Below are 15,664 nucleotides of genomic sequence, written 5' to 3'. Positions count from 1 at the left end.
GCATTCTGTATTTTGGCTCTTTAGAGCAAATGTTATCAATTCTTACTCGTTATTTAAAAATATGAAAGTTGATTTTCTGTTGTACAACTTTACTAAATTTATTATTCTAATAGATTTTAGGTGATAGTGGTGTTAGACTTCTCTATATACTAGATCATGTCATCTGCCAACAAACAGAATTTCTTCCTTTCCGCTTTTTATATTTTATTCTCGCCCAATTGCTGTGGCTGGGACTTCTAGTACTATGTTGAATAGAAGTGGTGAGAGTGGACACACTTGTTTTGTTTTGGATCATTAAGGAAAAACTTTCAGATTTTCACCAGTGAGTATCACGTTAGCTGTGGGCTTGTCACAGATAGCCTTTATTATGTTGAGCTATATTCCTTCCACAACTAACTTGTTGATTTTTTTTTTTTTTTACCTGTAAGGAAGTTGGATTTTGTCAGATGCATTTTCTGTATCTGTTGACATGATCCTGTGATTTCTATACGTCATTCTGTTAATGTAGTGTATCAAATTATTGTTTTGTGCATAGTGAACCATCCTTGCATCCTAGGAATAAATCCCCTTTGCTCATGATGTATGGTCATCTCGATGTTGAATTCAGTTTGCTAGTATTCTGTTGAGGATCTTGCATCTATGTTCAGCAGAGGTATTGGCTTGTAGTTTTCTTGTTGTGTCTTTTTCTAGCTTTGGAGAAGGAAGGAGTAATTTGGTATTCTTTAAATATTTGGTAGAATTCACAGTTGAAACCATCTAATAAACAAATGCAGTAAAGTTGCAGGATACAAAATCAACATACACAATCAGTTGCGTTTCAATATAGTAACAATAAATTATCCAAAATAAATTAAGAAAACAATCCAATTTCCAATAACAAAAGATACTTAGGAATACATTTAACCAAGGCAATAAAAGATCTGTACACTGAATACTGTAGAACATTGATGAAAGAAATTGAAGCCACAAATAAATCAAAAGATAGTCTGTGTTCTTTGACTGGAAAAACTAATATTGTTGCAATGTCTATACTGCTCAAAGCAATGTACAGATTCAGTGCAATCCCTTTCAAAATTCCAATGGCATTTTTCATGAAAAAGAATTCTAAAATTCATGTGGAACTAGATAGCCAGGACAATCCTGAGCAAGAAGAACAAAGCCAAAGGTATAATACCACTTGATTTCAGAATATACTACAAAGCTACAGTAATTGAAACAGTATGGTACTGGCATAAAAAGAGACATACAGACTTTAAAACAGAATAGAGAATCCAGAAATAAATCCACACATTAACATTCAATTGACTTCTCACAGAGGTGGTCAGAACACACAAAGGGGAAATTATATTCTCTTTAATAAATGGTGTTGGGAAAACTGGACATCCACATGCAGAAGAAATTGGGTTCCTACTTCACACCATATGCAAAATTAACTCAAAATGTACAAAAGGGTTAAAACCAGAAACTAAAACTACTAAAAAGAAACAAGGGAAAAGCTCCATGACATTTGTCTGGGCAATGATTTCTTGAATATGACCCTGAAAAGTACAGGAAGCAGAAGCAAAAATAGACAAATGGGATTGCATCAAACTAAAAAGCTTCAGCACAGCAAAGAAAACAATCAACAGAGTGAAGAGACACCCACAGAATGGGAGAAAATATTTGCAAACAGTAAATTTTGGCTTTCTGATAATAGCCAAAATATGTAAGGAACTCATCAATAGCAGCAAAACAAATAACCCAATTAAAAAACTGGCCATGGACCTGAATAGAATAGATATTTCTCAAAAGACATACACATGGCCATATGGTATATGAAAACATGCTCAACATCACTAATCTTTAGGGAAGTGCTGTTTATTGGAGTGGAATTTAGGCGAACTACTCTGCCAAAGAATGGCAAGATTGAAACAAGTCTTTTAGCAATGCTGCTAGACTGAAGGGGCTGGAAAGGGTTCAGATGCATACAAAGAGGGGAACTGAAGGCTTGTGATATAAAAATACTTATGATGCCCAACAAGGAGCATCAGTCCATTTACCCATAGTCATGGGAACTGAAACACCATGTTTGGCATTTTGCAATGCAGGATCCATGTAACGGATTTAATCTGTGAGTATCAGATTAAATTTAATCAGTCAGTATCCACCATGTACCTAATATCTATATTCATCGAGACAGACAGAACGGTCATATTTAAATTGCTATGAGTATGAAACATCAGTTTTCTAAAAATTATGTGAAATACCTTTTTAGGAGCAAAAATAAAAGGAAATAAAGTGAAATATTGTAAGTGGTTAAAATTAAATTGCAAGGCCTGAATGATCATTAGTCTCAGTAGGTTTCATGCATTTTTAGAATCAGTTCTCAAAGTTTTCAAGAGAACTTTTATAAGGAAGACTAACATTTTATTTTATTTTTTATTTAATTAATTAATTAATTAATTAATTTGACAGAGATCACAGGTAGACAGAGAGGCAGGCAGAGAGAAAGGAGGAAGCAGGCTCCCTGCTGATGTGGGACTCGATCCCAGGACCATGGGATCATGACCTGAGCCGAAGGCAGAGGTTTTAACCCACTGAGCCACCCAGATGCCCCAGACTAACATTTTAAAAGCGAGATGATTAAAGCAGCTTCTGCTGGGGTGGGAATGGGATCATAACCTTCTATCGTGTTCTCCCTTTCCTCTTCACTTTCTTTTCCCATGCACCCTCTCCCTTTCCTTGTTTCTGTCCAGCCCTGATGGACTTCATATGAGCTTCTGTAGTGACTTGCAGAGCAATTTGGGAATGTTTATTCTAGCTCAATCCTTTCATTGAACAAGTTAGCACTCATCATTTCTTTCTTTACAGATTATCTTCAAACTTACTATGATTCTTTAGAAAATTGGCTGAGGTTCTAGGCCATTGGCAATGACCTGCATCCCATAGTTTACTTGAGCTAAAGTTAATGACCCCCTACCTGTATGTGTATCTATATTGCTACATCTATTCCACAGTTTACAGTTTTCTGGGTCATACCAGAAGACACAGCTGGATACCTCCTTTTGATAGAAAGGAGAGGTTCAAATTCATGTTTTCATTCAGTTACTCAACACACACTTATTAAGTATCTACTGTGGAAAAAAACAAACCAAACATTTAAAACACCATGTAACTGAATGGAGAATAAAGTTTGGCCTCTTCTTTCAAGGAATTTAAAAGAAAATGGACAAGATAGCCTTGTAAAAAACTCCCTGGAATGCAAGGCAGAGTGGAGTACTGAAGCTCTCTCAGAAAGATGGAAACTATTTAGTGTTGCTGAAAATAGAAGGGGCAATCTGGAAGAAGATTGAACCAGGAATTGGGGGACCATTGGGAGAGGATCAGATGTAGGTGATGGAGCCATTAGGTATAGCCAGCAGAACGTCCAGAGAATGGGAAATAACTGATTATTCTGTTGTTAATGTCAGTGAAATGTCAAGAGATACAGGGTATATCTCATCGAGAGATGAGTTGACAAAGAAGTCATTATATGGCGCTCCAGGTACTCAAAATATCAGCTCACATCAAGAGAGGTAGCAGTACTTCTCTGAGAGCTTCCCACAGAAATAATTTTGGCTTTAGGTCTCTGTTATGAGCAAAACAGGGAAATCAAACATAGACTTCAAAGCGGGGGCCTAAGATGATGGTTTGACTGTAGGAACCGGACAGAAGATCTAATTGTTAAACTTGAAGCAGCAAATTTTATCTGAAATTTGATTCCAGGAGTTTATAGAGCACCTTAAATTCCCATGAAGGGCAGGACTAGCTTCAGCCTGGTCGGCCTCAGGTAGGAGGAGAGAGTGCTGGAAAGGTGGGGCTTGGTAGAGTTTTTATAATGAGCCTCTTTACTTATTTCTAGTTCCCTATTAGCTCCTATTATATTCACTGTCTGGCAAGTAGGTTGTACTTTTGGATTAAGTTCTACTTTTGAATCTTATCTGAATTTTCTTTGCTCAGGTTTCCAAATTGCTCTGGGTGACATCTGCTTGTCACCAGTAAAACCAAAAGGATGGCAGGGTAGATTGCCTTGCACAGGGCAGACAGGTAATTACAGCTTTAATTTTGTTTTGTTTTTGGAAGGATCCAGGTGTCCAACCTCTTTATCTCACAAAAGAACCTTAATATATGTAGGAGTGTTGGCAGACAAGATGGCCCAGTGGGCAGTGTGCCCATCAGATGTGTTAGCCTTCTGTTATTGGAATAGTACTTCTCATGGAAGCATCACACATCAAGAATTCTTTGCTGATCCAAGGACCCAACAGCTTCCAAGCTAGGAGCACAGAGACCTGGAGACTTCTAAGCAAGCCAAGAGATACATTTCACCCTTGAAATTCAGATCTCAACAAAGAGTGCTTGACCATGTGCATATCGATTATCCCCCTGAAAAGCCCTTCTTGTTGTGAAATCAAATAGTCTGGAGCTGGACCTATTGGCTAATTGATGGGTGTGTCTCTGACTAAAGAACTGACTACTTTAGAAATTGTGCACATATAGAATATAAACTGAATTTTCTAGAATCTGGGATTGTCTTCCATTTCAGATTCTTCTCTTTTGCTGAACATATGCCCAGAGTGAAGTCAGAGGCATTAAAAGCAAGGTTTAATAAAAATTGCAGTAGGCTAAGTGTTGAGTATAGGCTGAGCAGCAGCCACAGGAGACTGTATGGGGGAGGTTTCACCAGCACCTGGATGTACTAGTGGGCCCAAGAAAATTGATGATCAATGAGAATCAGGTACATCTGGCAAGAAGAAAAGTTTGAGGCCTCAGGAGACAGATAGAAGATAAAGCTCAGAATAAGGAAATGTGATAGAACTACACTACTTTGCAAAGGGACTGGATGGAGTGTGTGGATAGAACTATATCCCTAGGAGTATTGGAGAACAGTAAAAGACAGTCAGTCAACTAGGAGACTCAGATATGGGGTCTAGAGAAAGCTCTGTTTACTAGGGAATATAATGAGAAATGGTTGAACAGAGAAGGATAAAGCTCCTTGACCAGAACTGATTGCAGTTAGGGACCCTAGAATCTCAGTATAATTCCATCCTTTAGATCCCAGAGCAGTGGCCTTTCAGCTATCTTCTGAGTAACCAGGTGTATGACAGATATGTGCTAGGGCATGGGATGGGGTGGGAGGGATTTGGTTTGTTTGTTTTTGTTTTCTATAGACAAGAAGGAACAGCTAGAACAGACTTCTTGAACTTGGAGGATGCACCTAGATCCAATCATGGATGCCTGTAGAACACTCCTGATGCTTGGGTTCTAGTCAGTTGTCTGTTTTCAGGGCTTTGGAAACAGAATGGGTCAGATCTGTTTTCCTGAGAAGTTGTAGGGTTATGGGGATTGGCACAGGATTACAACACTCTGGAGACTGAGGAAAACCCAGAGAAATTGGAGACAAAGCAAGGCTCAGTCTCCATGTTTTTATGGAAGCAGATTTCTGAAGGCTTCCTTGATTCTACAGTATCTGGCTGTTAGATATCTAGCACACATTTTTTGCATTTGTTGGTATCTTGCTACATTAGTGAATATGTTTACCTAACATCTGCTCAGCCAGAGGACGGAGTCTTCTTTGACAGTGAGGACAGGGAACAGATACAATTATGTGTATAGATTGTTCTAGAAGCTGAAACTAGATTATATCTAGGGCTCTGTTGTATTCTTCTGGCAAGATACCAGTGTACTCAGGCATTCTGCTCCACTTCATTCAATTTGATTCCAGTCCTCTCTGATCCATGTCATTCCAGTTTACTTAGTTTCCGTTCAGAGCTACCACTGTGCTAGTGGAGTGGTCCAAAGATGAGTAGACAAGCTGTTGACTCACAGGGAGTTCCATACAGTATGTTTAATGGTGGGCTAATCTTGTGCCTTGCCCTTCAAGAAAAGTTCTATGGTTTTCTCTCATGGAGAGGCATATTACCATCTGAAAATGTGTTGAAAGTTTACAGTAAATAAAAGTAGCTTAATTTTGTTTAGCCTGAGTTTCCCCAAAGATTTTTGGTTATAGAAAAGTTGTTTAACTAGTTATTAATAGCCCATTGAATTATTTTAAGGGAACCATAGGATTATCACATAGGGTGCCTGGTTAGATAATTTAGGGCTGGCCCCAACATTGAAGTGTTCAGGTTGCCCCAAAAGGGCAAGCACTTTTCGTACAAGCTGGTATCTTTGGAGGTGCCCAAAAACAAATTAAATAGAAACACCAGAAAATGTCAAACAGAATCTGTTCTATAGTGGGATGTGATATTGTTTGTGGTGTTTTTCATGTTTCTAAGTACACTGTAACTTTGTGTCCATAATTCTATTTTTACTTCACTGAGTTTTTTTAAAATCCATTTATTTCCCAATTACAGAAGAGAAATTATTTTAAAGATTTATTTATTGAGAGAGAGAGAGAGAGAGAGCGCGCTAATGGGGAGAGGGGCAGAATCTTCAAACATTTCAAATACTCCCTGTGATTCGTGGAGCTCAACACATGGTTTAATCCTACGACCCATGAGATCACAACCTGAGCCAAAACCAAGAGTTGGACATCTAACCGAGTCACCCAGGCGCCCCCAGAAAAAATTTTTTTAAAACTTCATGTGTGCTCTTTTCTCTCATAAACAAAATATACTTTACATTATTATTTATCTCATGTTTCTCCTTCCCTCCCTCTCTTTCTTTCTTTATCTTTTCCTTTTTTTGTAAATGTTTGTTCTTTGGAAAAGAGCATCTAATGATGTTTTATTTAAGCTATTATTATATATGGGCATTTATGCACCACAGGATTCTTATACCCCAAAGAATAATTTTTCCCAATTTTTTAAACAAAGTTTTAAAGATTTCTCTTCCAGTGACTTAGGTAGGGTGGGTGGTGTTATATCCATTTTAGGTATAAAGAATCTGAGGGATAGAGGCAAAGATTTATCTGAATAGTTTGTATGGGAATCAAGATCGCAATGCAGTTAATTGGTCTTGTTTTCCGTCGTTCTCTGCTATACATGAAAGTTGGGATGCATGGAGAATTTCCCATGGAGAGTTTTCAAAATCTGAAAATCACAGGGTCAGCTCTACACCCCGAGATTCTCCAGTGTGAGCCTTGAATGAAACCTGGGTAACTGAGATTTTCTTTTGTGTGCTCAGCGTTGAGAAACTCCTCCCCAAATCCTATCCCATTGACTTGGCTTCATTATCACAGCTGGGTAGCACATTGTCAAATTCACCTTCTTGAGAGCCCAGCACCAGCTTGGTCACACAGATAAGAATGATCCCAGAAGATAAAGTTTAAAATTGGTCTTTTGAGAAGCAGATGTTAACTGTCACCGGCCAAGGAAACAGGAGGACCCTGACACTCTTTGATATATTTGGAGGTGACAAAAAAATGACACTTTAAGTCGGTAGCTCTTCTAGGAAATATATCTGAATACCAGCAAGAGATAGAGGCCTTCAGCCTGTTCCAGATTGAGGTTATGAGTACCTACTGTCACTCCTTATGTAGTAATTTAATGAGCCTTGTTACAAAGTAAACATTGATGCCTTGCTCTATTGAACCCTAGCTCTATTTCTTTATTCCATAATTTGGAAATAAAGAAAGTAGTCAAAGTCTGCTTAACACATATAGTTACTTGAGTGCTATGTGTATACCACCTATTATTTTTTTTGAGAGTATTCTGTTCATTTTATGAGAAAGGTGGTATCAAGCTTCCATCTTTCACATGGGTATTTTCGTTGGGCAGGGATTGCAGTCCTTTTATTTGATTCTCAGTACAGTAGGGAACCAAGTGTTCCTACACTGGCGATCACCATCTATTTCTTTCTTCTTTGTTATAACTAGGTATTTAATTTTAAAATTTTCCCAGTTTTATTGAGATATAATTTATATATAACATTGTATAAGTTTAAATTATACAACATTTCATACACTAAGACAGTTACCATGATAAAATTAGTTAACAGCAGTCATCTCACACAGTTACAATTTTTATTTCTTGTGATGAGAACTTTTAAGATTTCTTTTGGCAACTTTCAAATATATAATATAGTATTATTAACTACAGTCATCATGTTGTATATTACACATCCAGGACTTATAGGCAAGGAATGCACTAGAACCCTAATCTCCTTCACACAAAATATGAAGCAATTAATTGTAAGGAAGTTGAGAAATTATCCTCTCAGGAAAGAGAGGCACCTTCAGGATTTTGCTGTGTCCTACCTGGAGGAGAACCAACAGTTAGTGTGTGATCCTGCAGTGACTGGGGGGCTGTGCTCAGAGCTGAAGTGGCTGTCTTAGTTGGACTTTTCCAAAAGACTTTTCCAAAAAGTCCAAATTCTTGAACACAAGAATTTGGGTCCAAATATTTATTTAGGAGGTAATGCTAGGAAGGATGGTGTGGAAGCTGGGGAGTAAGACAAGGAATCTAGTAAAGGGTGTGTTCATGAATGGTTGATTAGGCTGGGCAATGGAGTTCAGTCCTGTTGGGGACCCTCTCAGTTGCACAACCAAGGGGCAAAGAAGTTAATTTGTCACTTCCAAGGTCTTGCACCAGCAGGCCAAGAGGTGCTTGTGCTATCACCTGTAGGAAAACTGTGGGGGCTTCAGGTGTCTTCCAGGTGGGCAGAAGGCATCTGCTGAGGATATCATTGGAAGTCCTCAGGGCATAGAATCCTAGATGTACTTCTGATGTGCCAGGCAGACTGCTTATTGACTGCTCACTGCAGATCTGAGGATGGTGGGATGTGCAGCTTGACCAAATATTTGTTCTGTACTGACTTTCATTATTAAGAGATGATTTTGGCATTAAAAAATTTTTTATATGTTCAGTTTTTAAAAACTGAGCTTATTTAATACTTTCAAATTGATTTTGCATGTTTGGGAAGCTATAGTGCGTGGTGTGTACTCACACATTTGACAGTATGGATAAGTCTTAGTGACTGAAGGAGGACTAGTTGTACATGTCAGTGCATATATGATATAAAACACTACGCTTATTTGTGAACATGCAAACTAAAGAGGGAATGGCAAAATGTTTTGATTAGAAAATTGCCCTTTTATCCAACATGATATGTGTAATAAATATTTCTTTGAAATGGATCCGAGGTCAGGAGTGGCTAGATGGAAACCATGTGCTTTTCTTGGGTCTTTTAAAAAACTCTGAGTGGTCTGCCTCTTAAAATTAGGAACAGAAAGGTTGACCACACCAAAGGCCTCCTTGCATTGTGGAAATTCGAGGCCCTTGGTACTGGTCACAAGGAGTGAGAGCTAGTGTAGACAGCCATGTTACAGTGAACTACTCTCTCCCATGTGATCCGAAGGAAGGACAGACAATACAGCAGATCTTAATGTTGAAGGTGACAGCCCTGTTCATGAGTGGACACCTTAGAAAGCCATTTGTGTCAAAACTGGGGATTAAAAAAATATATATATAGATGAAGAGTCAGAATGAATCAGCCATCAAATCCACTTTTTCAAATGACCCGTAGACAAAAAAAAAAAAAAAGGACTCATCATTTTTCACCATTTGTCATCAAAGTCTTTCTGTTTGGTGGGTTAACAGACAGCCTAATGACTTTTAAACTTTGTTGGTGTAAGGCTAGGCATGGTTTTCTTGCCATTTGGTTGCAATCTCAGTGGACTTAGGGGAGATTAAGGCTTGAGGAAATACAGAATTCCAGTAGCCAGCATTGCCTGAGTATATTAAAATGTGTGTGGCATCTTTATCATTTTAAGCTTTTCTATTTTTCTGTTCCTGTGTTCCTCCCCATATATATAAAATAAGCATACATACATTTCTGTTTCTCTGTCCCTGTGTTCCTTTCCAAACATATAAAGTAAGCATACATACAGAAAGTAGACATTTTAAGTATATACACACTGTATCACGCAAGGTCCAGTTGGCAAAGCAGAAACCATGCCAGTAAATTTCAGAGAAGTTTTAATGTATGGAATTTATTAAACAGCTATTGAAAGACTAGAATTTGCTAAAGAAGGAACTGATATTGTAAGCAGTTACCACCTCTTAGGCTATAGGAACAAAGAGAAGAAGCTGGGGTTCTGAGAAACTCGAGGAGAGACCCTGCAAAGCTGAATCTAAGGGAATGCAGTGAGCTCGCAGTTCTTGGAGTGTGAGGTAAAGATTAATACCATGCGTAACCACGGAATTGGAGGCTGGACTCAAAAGCCAGTAACAGGTGAAGAAGCAAGCCTGGAAGTATTCTCATTGGAACACCAGGCCAACAACAGAAAGAGGCAAGACTTTCTTCCCCTTCCCATCTTGCAGTCTCTCTGTAGTGCCACGTAACTTTCCAGTCTAGCAGAGAGCAGAACTGTCCTATAGTTTGCATAGTTCAGCCCTAGCTTCCAAATCAGTTTCGAGAAGGTGGGCTTGGAGATGAAACACAGTGGCTTAATGATACTTGTGTATGTATTGATTGAGCCCTATGGAATTGCTGGTGATCAACTAAAATACATTTTTTAAAGATCATTTGAGAGAGAGAGAGTGCGTTGGGGTGGGGGGGGCACCAGGAGAGGGAGGGAGAATCTCAAGCTGACTCTGCGCTGAGCTTGGGACCCCACACGGGGCTTGATCCCATGACCCTGAGATCACAACCAGAGCTGAAACTAAGAATTGGTTGCTTAACTTACTGTGCAATTAATATTTTAGGGGACCTAATATTAATATATATATTTATATTAATATAAAATATTTTTTATCTTCAAAGATGGCAGTTTCATGTGTTTCATACTAACACAGACATGTAAATATTATATTGTATATAATTAAAAATGTTGTGTGTTTATATTTCTATACCTTACAAATGTATATATACATACATGTAAACATATTTAAGGTAGAAGGAGTCATCCCTATACTTAATTATATCAGAGGAAGCTGGTGTCATTCTCTGAATGAGATAGTATATATAGATGTTTATAAATGTATATATATGTATATTTATATATAAATCTCAACCTATCAATTAGGCACATTTATCCTGGCCTTTATGATAATTACACAGACATGTTTTTTGTGGAATGCCTTTACCATTGCAGTATTTTCCCATCATGGATATGTCCTTTGGTTCAACATCCTGCTGCCTTGGTTACAACCTTATGAGTCTTCTAGGGTCCCCAGTGAACATGTTCCAGAAATGAAGGCTTGACTTAAAAATCTCCTCCATATGTAGATCAGGAGAGGAAACACAGACTTTTAAGGAGCTGCTTTAAGGATTTGAAGCCCTTCCAGTTGCTGCTGCTATGGGGCTGTCATGATGTTTTAGTGTAGAGTGGCTGTCTCTTAGAAAGGCAGTTGTTTATCTATGTTTGGTTACCTGTGTGCATTTTTGGGCTGGGCCCTCCTCATCTAAAAGGAGAAAGGTATGTTTGAGTTTCTTTATGGCGAGTGATTCAGAGGCCGTTGAGTAAGTTACCAGTAAAGGCACATGGTATGCTTGTAACAGGCCGTGTGAAGACTCCTGGAGCACCTGTCAATGGCTATTGTGCTTCTCCTGAGGACCATTGTGTGAATTCCTGTTTTGTTTATTTGTTTTCCCTCACTCTACCTACTAGAGGGATAAGAGAAGTGAGTGAGCAGGGCAGAGAGAGGCAGCTCTGAACTGAAAAGACCGCTGAAGTGTTTGTGTCGCTCCCATGTGCAGCTCGTTTCAGGGAATCCCACAGACAGCTTGCCCAAAGTGGGCATTTTCTTTTGTATAACCCACTGTCCTTTCTGTGGCTCCAGAGCCTTAAGTCCCCTCTTTCCTCTGACAAACCAATGCCACAATTTCAAAGTGATTCAGCTGGTGTCCCAGCAGTGCCTTCTAATTCTCTCTCTTTCACAATAGCAGGGAGCAGAGGAAACTACAAATGGGCTATTTTTGAACCAGAGTTGGCCCAACTGTCAGGAGTAATAGCAGCGGAGTAATGTTTGTGGGATAGCCTGCTCATGAAAGATGACTTTATAATTGCCTTCCAGATCCCCAGGATAAGACTGTATGTTGAAATCGGCATAACCCTCTTAGGCTTTCAGACTCTGACCTTCAGAGGCCCAGCAGACGTGCTGGCAGCTCATGTACTTGGCTGTTCCTATGACCAGCATCTCTGCTGTTTACTCAAATGTGCTCTGGGCATTTTGTTTACCCCTCAGCATGTCTGTCTGTACCCTCTAAGAGATCAAATGGCACCTATGAACACATGGTGGCCTCTTTCCAGAGGGACTTGCTATTGCCTTTACTGCTTATAAAATCCATTTGTGTTTGATCCTCTTGGCACTCTCCTTTCTTTCTTCCCATCTGTCAGTGGGCTTTTGTGCCCCGTGGGTCAGCATATCAGCACTTCGCTTTTCCTCCTCTGAAGACAGCTCCTGTTTCTGATGTCCTTTCACTGGGGAAGGCTGTTGGAATAATTTGCACTGGACAAGTAGGAGAGCCAAAGTAAAAAATAAAAAATAAAAAAATAAATAACAGCAGAAAGCCTCCCCCACCTCAGCCCCCTTGGCCAAACCACTGCCTTCAGTTCAGTACCATTTACTTGAAACCCTGATAAGGCTCCTGCTGAAATGGGGTTCTTTCCTGGACCCTAGGTTCACATTCCTATCTTGAGAGCACTAGCTATGGAATTGGCCTTGCTTGGTATAAAGCCAAGATGGATTCTAGAAACTCATTCTTGGTTGCAAAGATGGAATATTCTAAACAAAATGACGGTGCCCTGTCTCATTTGCTCCTTCTGTTAAACATGTGAGTTTTGTGGGTTTTTTGTAACACTGGGGCAAAGTACACTGAAGAAAATAGGTTCTTACCTTTTCCTGATAATTCTCAAACCCTTTCACTATCCCTGTGCAATTAACTAACTTGCTTGTTCTCAGATAGTTACTAAAGGGGATCTGGGGTGAGGTGTGCATTGACTCTACACAGCAGGCAGGATGGGAGGCAATTTATATGAGTGGCCTTCTGATGACAAGAGGAGCATGTTCCTGTTTCTGCACCGGAACATTCTTTAGCCCAGTGTTAGAAGTAATGGGATGAAATTTAAATGTCTTGCAGTTTTCAAACTTCCATCTTAACTTTGTGTCTGTTAAAATCAATGACATGAGGACTGGGACTTAGTAGTTCAGCGCCAGTGAAATGTGAGAATGAGTTAGAGAGTCTCAGTGCAGTGTGTGAGGCTTCTGCATCAGAATTCACCTGGAATGTTTCACAGATACACAATTTCCAAGGCCCACCTGGGACTGCTGATTCAAAAATACTGAGGCCTTTGACATCTATACTTTTGTGTGTGTGCATGTGTGTGTGTGTTTCTTAAGATTTTATTCATTTGAGAGAGATACAGAGACAGAGATGGGGGGTGGGGGAAAGAGAGAGCACCCACAAGCAGGGGGAAAAGCAGAGGGAGAGGGAGAAGCAGACTCCCTGCTGAGCTGGGAGCCTGACATGGGGCTCAATCCCAGGACCCGGAGATCATGACCTGAGCCAAAGGCAGAGGCTTAACCATCTGGCCACCCAGGCACTCCTTGTCTGTACCTTTCATAAGCATTTCCAGTTATTCTAATTCACACCAAAGTTTGAAAATCACTTTTCTGCAGGGCCAGATGGTAATTCTAAGTGGGACCAGCAAAAATAAAAAATTTCCCTCTGCTTCGAATGTATTGTTTTGTCTATGCCAGGAAGTATAACCATGTTTATTTATGAAGATAATTTATTTGGAGAAATATAATGAAAAGATTTAGTTTTGGAAGGTTTTCCTATCCCCAAACTAGTTTGACAAGACCCCTTGACCACATATTCTCATTTTATATGTTGTTTATTATTTCCATGCAATTCTGCTCATTTAGTATTTTCAGCACAACAATAGGAGTAAAAATAATAATCTCTTCTTTATTATCCACAGGTCTGTGTCTGTGGAAATAGTAAAATAACTAAACGTTAATCAGAAAACCCTTATTTTAACCCTAGCTACTAAGCATTTCTCCAAAGCATTAATTTAGGAAGCCTTAATGAGAATCTTGTGGTCCCTCTAGATCATGTTTTGGAGAATAATTTCTCATACACTGGAATAGTAGCTGAAGAAAATGTGTAGCCTATCAATTTTTTTCTCCCCATTTAGATGAAAGTACAATATGAAAATCAATTTGATAAAGACTTAACTAAAAAGCCTGGTTAATTGAGGCTTTTACCATACATGGTTGTGAATTAGAGCTAAACTATAAATGTCTGGAGAAAGGAGACAGCTACTTTTTCTCACAGGTGTATTATTCTGCTACTTGGGCTGTTCTTGAATCTCATGTTGTTGCTGAAACACCACAGAAAGTAAAACAGGCTCTCAGAACAGAGTTATTTCCATACCCTCCTACACAGTATTCTCTTTGGAGCAAGCAATTTGTCTGCGCTCAACTTTTCCCTGTTGGTTCTTTGAATCAGACAGGCTTTCCCCAAACCCCTAGAGCTATTAATCCTGTTAATCTTTGCCCTTCACAAGTGAATCTTTTGTGCTGCTTGTTACTGGGCCTGGGTTGCTCTCTTTTTCACCCTTTCATTCTTTTTTTTTTTTTTTTTTTTTTTGGTATATGAACAATAATAGCAGACAGCTTGGGATAAAAGGGGGAGTGAAGAATGATGACCTCTGATTGGTCAGTCATGATGACACAGTTTATGGGTTTGGAGGATTCCGTTGTCAAGAGACACAGGGCAGGATCACTTCGTAAGGAAATAATGTGATCACATGGCGAAGAGCTAAGGATGAGAGAAACCACAAGGTTTCTGCTGCTGAACAATGACCAAGTTCACTGGTGTTTTCAGGTGCATGGGAGAGAATAGGCCCTCATTGTTAAGGCAGCATCAGCACCTGTCTTTGTTTCTGTTTCCCTTGCTGCAGCATTAACACTATCTTGTCAATCTGGAGACAGGTTGGCATAGGACATAACCACTGATGGATATTTAGCCAGTGTACCAAACGACTTGTCCTTGTTGATACATATCTTTGTACACTCCTGAATGAGGTATATAAGTTAACTGAAACATTTATCAGACACCATGTTTCATAATGTCCAGTTTAACTCTTCATTACCTAGTTATATTTGTCTTAAGTTCATGCTGTACTGAGAACTAAGGCCTTGACATCTAAAACTTGGTAAGTTAAGGACACTGGTGTTTAAATTATTTATTTGCCCCCCCCAATTCCAGGTGAGATTTTCTTTTTTATCTTTTTTTTAAGTTGACATACATAGTGCATCTGTATAGTCTGTACCTTGGTGAATTTTTATAATATATACAGTCACGTAAACACCATCTAGAGAGTAAGATGTGGAATATTTCTAACAGCCCCAAAGGATTCTATCTACCCCTTCCCAGCCAATACTCATTTCTACTCCAAGAAACATTATTCTAACTTCTGTTCCCAAGAAACATTATTCTAATTTCTACTCCCATAGATAAATTTTGCCTATTCTCAAACTTCACATAGGTGGAATAATACAGAATTTATTCTTCTGGGTCTGGATTCTTCTGCTTATAATTACATCTAAGAGATTCTTGCTTGCTGTTGCATTCTTTTTCATAGTTTAATGTTTATTTTGTGAAAATACTGCAATTTATCCATTGTGTTGCTGCTGGATACTGGGTTGTTTTCAGTTTGGATCTTCAGTGAGAATTTTTATGCAGGTCTTTTGGT

Source organism: Mustela nigripes, chromosome 7, assembly GCF_022355385.1.
Source record: "Mustela nigripes isolate SB6536 chromosome 7, MUSNIG.SB6536, whole genome shotgun sequence".
Classification (NCBI taxonomy): Eukaryota; Metazoa; Chordata; class Mammalia; order Carnivora; family Mustelidae; genus Mustela; species Mustela nigripes.
Note: the sequence above shows the minus strand (reverse complement) of the source record.